This window comes from Hyaena hyaena, unplaced genomic scaffold, assembly GCF_003009895.1.
Source record: "Hyaena hyaena isolate Hyena2069 unplaced genomic scaffold, ASM300989v1 scaffold_119, whole genome shotgun sequence".
Taxonomy (NCBI): domain Eukaryota; kingdom Metazoa; phylum Chordata; class Mammalia; order Carnivora; family Hyaenidae; genus Hyaena; species Hyaena hyaena.
In genome coordinates, this window is record NW_024080750.1 from 1,790,216 (window position 1) to 1,797,600 (window position 7,385).

The 7,385-nt window shown below is 61.2% G+C and overlaps 1 long non-coding RNA gene across 1 annotated transcript; it reads right to left on the reverse strand.

Moving 5' to 3' along the window:
- Positions 1 to 3,576: 3,576 nt before the first annotated feature.
- Positions 3,577 to 7,157, reverse strand: LOC120234901. Its single transcript, XR_005529239.1, has 3 exons — positions 7,102 to 7,157; positions 6,194 to 6,303; positions 3,577 to 3,865 (listed from the first exon to the last, which is right to left on the reverse strand). It is a non-coding gene; the product is annotated as an uncharacterized LOC120234901 (long non-coding RNA).
- Between the last annotated feature and the right edge of the window lie 228 nt (positions 7,158 to 7,385).

Consider the following 7,385-nt stretch of genomic DNA (forward strand, 5'->3'; position numbering starts at 1 on the left):
TCTGTGAGGACTGAAGAGGTAACACACGTTCGGCATTTGAAATAGTGCGAGCCCTCCACGGGTGCTACCCCAGGGCATCTGGGGCCTGGGGTCTCTGTTTTCTTCATCTCCCACTTTTTTTTTTTAATGTTTTATTTATTTCTAGGAGAGAGATAGAGAGACAGCGTGAGCAGGGGAGGGTCAGAGAGAGAGGGAGTCACAGACTCCAAAACAGGCTCCAGGCTCTGAGCTGGCAGTCAGCACAGAGCCCGACGCGGGGCTCGAACCCACGAACCGCGAGATCATGACCTAAGCAAAAGTCGGACGCTTAACCGACTAAGCCACCCAGGCGCCCCGTTCATCTCCCACTTTTAAATAAGGCACTTGGGGCCTTAGGGACCCAGAGGCAAAATGCTGGGCCAGAGGGTACGCAGTTTCACAGCCCTTGTTTCCTGCCCGGAGACTGATCTTCAAACCTGGCATCGTTTATAGCAAAGCCGATGTGTCATTTTCTCCACATTCCTGCCAGCACTGGGTTTTATCATTTTATCATTGTGTTGCTAATGGAATCAAAACGGCTTTGTCTGCATCTCTCTCTTTGCCGGCAAGTCTGTGCATTCTTCTGCGCAACAGTGAACCGTTCATTGCTTCCTTGGGGATGAGCGGCTTGTGGGCCTCCTTTGCGCGTTCAAGTGGCATCTGCCACAGTCCCTTGTCAGGTCCACACCGGAAGCGTCTTGTGAGCAGGACGGCGAGACAGGAGAAGTGGCAGCTCGGGGAGGCAGCGAAAGAAAGCCTCCCCCTCCCCCCCCCCGCCCTCCCTTCGCCTGAGTGTCTTCAGAGCCTCAGCAACTGAGGAAATGCTTTGCTGGGACGGGAGATGGTGCCGGCAAAGTCCCGCGGACCTCGTCCGCTCTGTGAGGACCCCCGAGCTGGCTCCCCCTTGCCAGGGTCTGGGACCCCCCTCCCCCCCACACACACACACTTGAGACTTGAGTTTACAGCTCGCAGGGGGCAGGCACCCCCGGACACTCGGAGCAGTCACACCCCATCCTGCGCACACCCCGGGTCCCCACACCCAGCACCCCGCCGACCCCACCCAGAAGCCCTCTCCTGCGGGGACTGGCCAGCAGCAGTGCCCCTACTTTGACAGAAAGGAAACCAGGGGCCCCAAGGAGTCATTTTTCCAACATCCCCTGGCCGTTGGCCCCAATTCAAACCCAGGGTCTGGACTCCCCGTCCAGTGCTCTTACCACCTTTGCATGTAGAGGCTGCCAGTGAAAGTCCTCTTCGGGGCCCAGGAAGCCGGGCAGGATGTGGCCCCGCCTGCCTCCCCGGCTGCATCTGATTCTCCACTCAGATTCGAAGTCCCCCCCCCCCCCGCTGCCTGTGCACCTGCCTCTGCTCTGTCTCCCCACGGGCCCCCAGGGAGGCCTCTGCTCAGGTCACCGGCCGCCAGAGGCCGCCCCCCACCCCTCCCTCCACCAGCCTCCTGCTACTGCCACTCGGGCCGGGTCCTTCTCAGCTGCGGGGCCGTTCTGGGCGATGTGGGGGGGCAGCGGCGTCCTGACCTCCACCCACTGGCTTCCAGGGGCACCCCAACCCCTCTGTGACACCGAAAACCTCTCCAGACGCTGCCCAGTGTCCCCCGGGGCGCAGCATTGACCCAGGAGAGACCCGCTGCCCTGGACTCCGGCACAACCGAGCTGGTGCCCGGTGGCTGGTGGCTTCTCCCCATCTTTGGAGCCCAACCTAGGCCTGGTGGCCTCCGCCAGCTGTCCCCTCCGCCTGCGGGTGTCCTCAGATACCCGTCCCACTCCCAGCCTCCCACACCCTTGGGGCCGCTGGCGGGATCACCCCCCAGTTTATCTTAAATTACTCTGTTTCTGTTTTCTGTTTAGTGACGTGTTTATTTGAGTGTCAGCTCCGTGCACGGGGCGGGGCCTGTGATGCCTTCCGCCCGAGCCCCCGGTGCATGGAAGACCCTCAGGAAACCCCGAGTTCCAGAACGAATGAATGAACGAGGGCTTCTCTCGGCTCCTAGAAATGAAGCCCGTCTGCCCCCACGGCCGCGACGGCAGGGGAGAGCCTGCCAGGGAAACCAGACAAGCCCCCTCCATAGCGCCGGCCCTGAGCAGCCCCCCACACCCATGCCCCCAGCCTTTTTGGGGTTCTTGGGCGACAGCGTGGAAACCCGTCCCCGGGGCCGGAAGCGGCCGCAGGCCGGGCCCTACTCAGCCGGGGCCGGGCTCAGATGGTGAGGCCCAGGGTCTAATTATAGAAGGCAGGTTCTGAGAGGAAGTGGCTGTTCTGATTAACACCCTCGGGTTTGTTCCCCCCTCGCTGAGGCCGTCCCCACCGGGAGAGGGAACGTGTGAAATGGACTCAGCTGCCAGGCCGTGGGGGGGGGGGGTCGCGGGGGGAGCCTCTGGCTGCCGGCTCAGAGCTGGCCCGGAATCTGGCTCCACCTCCCTCGGGCCCCATCCGCTTGAGCAAGCCTTGGCCTCCTGGCACCTTGGATGAGGACACAGGGACCTGGAGCTGATCTGATTTTCGAAGGGGCTGTAAACCGTTGTGCCTTGAGCAGGGGCACCAGAGTCGGGAGCTCTTTGAACCTCAGTTTCCCCATCTGCAGAATGGGTTGATGAGAACCGCGCCTCTCACAGAGCCTTCAGGGGGACTCAGTGGTGAGGTCCGCGCTGCCAGCTGGGCAGCCTGGCACACGATGAGGGCTCCGTGGGTGCCCCATTCTGCCGGACTGGCAAGACAGTCAAAATGAGATGGGGGGCTCCTTGCTCAAAAGATAGGAAACATTCCAAGATGGAGAGAGCAAAGCATTAAACCTGGAGCTGATGCCCTTCTGAGCCCCGGTGATCGCCCAGGCCGCACACCAGTGAGGACGAGGGGAGGGAGGGGTGGGGGTGGGGGGCTGCTCCTTAGGAGGGGGGATCCCTCTACACAGCCCTCCTCTGCGGACCTCCACGTGCCGTCGAATGGAAAACAGCATCAGAGCCCCGCCCGCGGCGCAGGAAGCCTCACGTACAAGCTGTCAGGACAGCGCTGCGAGCGGACAGTCATCATCCATATTTGAGTAAAAACCAGGGCAGGAGGCCGGGGCTCCCGCCTTCTCTCCCCGCTGGGGGGGGCCTGGGGGGGGGGGCCCCCGGCAGAATTCAGCTGTGTAACATTTTCTTTCTTAAAGACAGAGATTAGCAACTTGTGACAAAATCGTAAGAATGTTTAACTCTGGGTGGGGGGCAGCGGGGGGAGTTCTTCTTTTCCTGAAGTTTTCCGTATCTTTTCAATGGTAAAAGCCGATTTCACCACTTTGAAAAGTTTGAAAGAGACTGCCTATTCCCGGGGCGCCTGGGGGCTCAGTCGGTTGAGCGTCCGACTTCGGCTCAGGTCATGATCTCGCGGTTCGTGGGTTCGAGCCCCGCATCGGGCTCTGTGCTGACTGCCAGCTCAGAGCCTGGAGCCTGTTTCAGAGTCTGTGACTCACTCTCCCCCTGCCCCTCCCCCGCTCATGCTCTGTCTCTTTCTCTCAAAAATAAATAAACATTTAAAATTTTTTTCAAACACAATATAATTCACATTTCATAAAAGGCACCCTTTGACAGCGTCCGATGCCACGGCCCTTAGTACACATTTGTGCACCTGTCCCCAGGATCAGATCCCAGAACACGTCCATCACCCCAGAAGGACAGGGTGGGCCCTGTATACCCCACCCCCCCCACCAGGGCCCTTTCTCTGGCTCCCTCTTTCTCCGCGACTCCGTTCCTGCTTTTCTTTCAGTTTCTGTTCGTGGATCGGGGTGTGAGTCACTGCGTTGCTTTCTCACACACATTCTCCTTTTCTCTGTTTCTCCTTCTCTCCCTCTTTCACTCTGAAGGGGACACAGGCAAACCCAAGAAAACAAATAGAAAGACAGACAGGGTGGGGACAGAGAATGTCTGAGGGCTCCGGCCAGATGCGGCAGCCACGGGGACGCCTCTGAGGAGGGGACGGTGAAGCCGATGCTACAGGAAGAAAAGCAGCCACTGCTGAGACACATCCAGGCAGAAGGGCAGCATGAGCAAAGGCCCTGGGGCAGGAAAGAACCTCAGGACGAGCCAGGCAGAGACAGAGGAGCTGGACAGGGGCCTCCCTAGGCACCAGGCTCACAGGCTCTGAGGCGGGAGCCCCAGTCAGCCCATGGCCAATAAGTCACGGATGAACCTCAGAGAACCTTCCAGCACCCCCATGGGGGTGGGGGGGCAGACCACATGCTCAGCGCGGGGGACCCTGAGGTAGACATGATGCACCTCTGCCTCGGAAAGAGCCTGCAGGGGAAAGCACAACCGGAGCTCAAAACAAAGTTTGTGGGTTGATGCGCTCAATTATTCACTTCAGAAACACCGAGTGTTTGCCGCAAGCCGTGTGCGAGCTCGCGCAGCGCCCGACCTCATGGGGCTCAGAGTCCAGAAGCAGCAGCTCAGCCCTCGTCCTGACACGCGGGAGAGAAAGGCCGGTGCTGAGATGGCCATTCGGTCACGCAGCGCAGCTCCTGGGGCTCCTGCGTGGGGTCCAGCCCCCGGTCACCGGGGCGTTAGCTGAGCGGCCTTCGGCACATCAGTCTCCCTCTCTGGGCCTCCGTTTGAGAAAGGCCAGCATGTGCTCGGCCCCTCCCCTGACCCTGACTTTCAGAGAGGCCCCCACCCACGCCAGCTGGTGGGGAGCCCCGGAGGGTGGGGCCCAGGCAGCTGGGGGAGGGAGCGGCCCGTGGAGCAGCTGGAGGCTGGCTGTGTCCTTAAGGCACCGAGGGCAGCACCAGGCCAGCTGGCTGGAACCCAACAGCCTGAGGCTCATTTGTGATGCAAATGGCTGGCAGTGGCTGGGAGCCAGGGCACACGTCCCCAGCCAGGGCCCCAGCCTTTATTGTGAGCGGAGCTGGGGGGGCGGGGGGAGCCTCCCCAGGCAGCCTCCAGGGCCCTTTCCAGGTGGGTCAGGGGTGAGCAGGGACCTGGGGCGGGGGGGGGGGGGGGGGCTCCTGACCCACAGCGTGGGGAGGAGGTCAGATCCCTTGTACAGGAGCCCTCCCTGCATCCCAGGCCCTGCTAACCATGGGAAGCTAACCCCTTCANGGGGGGGGGGGGGGGGGGGGGGTGCGCATTCCTGGAGCCTGGGGCTGGGCCGCTGGCCTCGTGGTCCCTGAATGAGTGAGAAAGTGGCGGCTGGCAGGGGGCTCCGGCCGCGGAGCGCAGAGGTCACCTCTCCGGCCTTTTCCCTGGGATCCCGCAGAAATCAGGACACCGCTGTGTCCCAGCCAACGCTCCCTGGCCGGTCCCCAGCGCCTCCGCCGCCTCTCCTGGGTCCCCTGCCAAGCTACGGCCATGTGGACCTCCTCCCCACCTTTCCCGGCGCTCAGGGCCTCCGCAAGCCGTGCCTTCCACCCGGGGCGCCTTCCCCCCACCGCCGCCGCCGTCCTGCTTCGGGTCTGTGGCCTGCGGCTGTGCATGTACTTGTGTGTATAGTCTTCTTCTTAAAGACGGCGCCCCAAACGGCACACACTTCGGGCTCCACAGAACCTGCACCTGTCCCCAGGGGTGGGAAAACGTCCCGTGACACTCTCTTCCCCGGTCCCGGATTACCTGAGTAGGTCACATCCCCGGTTAGGTCATTCATTCACTCAACAAATATTTACTGAGCAGCTATTACATGCTGGGCAGGTTCCTGGGCACGGGGGCTGGACCAGGGAACACGGCCGACAGAAGTGCCTGCCCTGTGGACTGACATTCTACCAGGGGTCACTGACACGCAAGCAGGCGATATTCAAGTAATAATAACTGGTAAATGCAGGCTTGAGCTTGATGATAGTGACGGAGATAAAGGAGCAGGGAAGGGAGAGGTAACGTGAAGCTGTAATTTTTTTAATGTTTATTTATTTATTTTGAGAAAGAGAGTGGGGGAGGGGCAAGAGCAGGGGAGAGAATCCCAAGCAGGCTCAGCACTGTCAGTGCAGAGCCCAACACAGGGCTCGATCCCCAGAACCGTGAGCTCATGACCTGAGCAGAGATTGAGAGTCAGATGCACAATTCACTGGGCCCCCCAGACGCCTGAATGGGGCTGTCATTTTCCATGGGCCAAGGTAAGAGGTAAGCCATGCAGATAGCTGGGGATGAGCAGTCCAGGCAATGGGAATAGCAGATGCAAAGGCCCTGTGGCAGAGGCTCACCTGAGAGGACTCGACACTTCTCTTGTGGTTTTTATCAGTTTGCAATTAAGTAATTATTCCAGCGATGGCTTCCATATTTTCTCTTACCCGCTAGGACCTCGTAGTTGGTACTTGTTCAATAAATAAATGGAGAAAGCATTTCTGTATGTTTTTATTGGAAGGGAGGGATTGGAGCTGGGTGAAGTCATGGAGCCCCACCCCCACCCTGGAACACCCTCAAGCTCATAGGCTGGAGCTCGCTAGGCACCTGCAGGCTGGAATCGGGGCACGGCTCTAGGGGACAGTGGGCAGCTTTTTCCAGAAGCCTGGGGGCGGCAACACGAGCAGCTGGGAGCCAGGCAGAAGAACGGGGGGGGGGGACCCACAATGTCCCAGCTTGGTTTGAGGCACACGTGAGCCCCTTTAGACGCCCCAGAAGCAATCAGGAAACCACTGCAAGGGGGCCAAGTTCCTGCCAGGTCGCCGAATGGGGAAGTGAATTTTAAAAGTGTGGCCCTCAGGCCCCAAGTCATTATCACCTTCCCCCACCCCCACCCCCCACCCCGTGGGGTCCCTGCGGCTCAGGTGCTCAGCAGCAACAACGTCAGACGCCCACACCGGCGGCCCCGCCCGAGTTCGCAGGGGATGGGACAGGTCCCAGGCGTCGGGAACAGAGACGCCCCACCCACACTGGGGACCCCTCAAGGGGGCAAGAGCAGCTCTGCGGCACCGAAGGGGGGCCTTGGAGGGCACAGGGCACGGGCGCCTCGCAGAGCGGAGCCCACGCACGTGCTCCATCCGGGCGAGAAAGCAGGGGGTCCGAGCCAGAGGCGCAGGGTCCTCCAGGGAGAGAAGTGGGGCGGGAGAGGGACAGGATGGAGATTTGCCTCCGCGGCCCGGTCGCGGTAAACAGAAGCTGCGCATCTTACCCGGACGGGACGCCCCGCTGTTCACAGCTGGAGGCTGCACACCCCTCGGTGGGGCCGCTCTGTCCCCTCCCTCCCCGCTAAGCCATCCCCACCGGAGAAGGTGCGGCCCCTCCTCTGCATGGGGTGGGGGGGGGAGGCTCAGGGTGGTGTCACACACTATCCTGGGCGGGGCCAGGCGGAAACAGGAGCGGAAGTCGCTCTAGCGAAGGTCTCTGGCCCCACGGGCGGCGGGAACGCAGAGGTGCGGGGGGAGCGGTGCTCAGGGAAGGGGACAGAACAGAGAT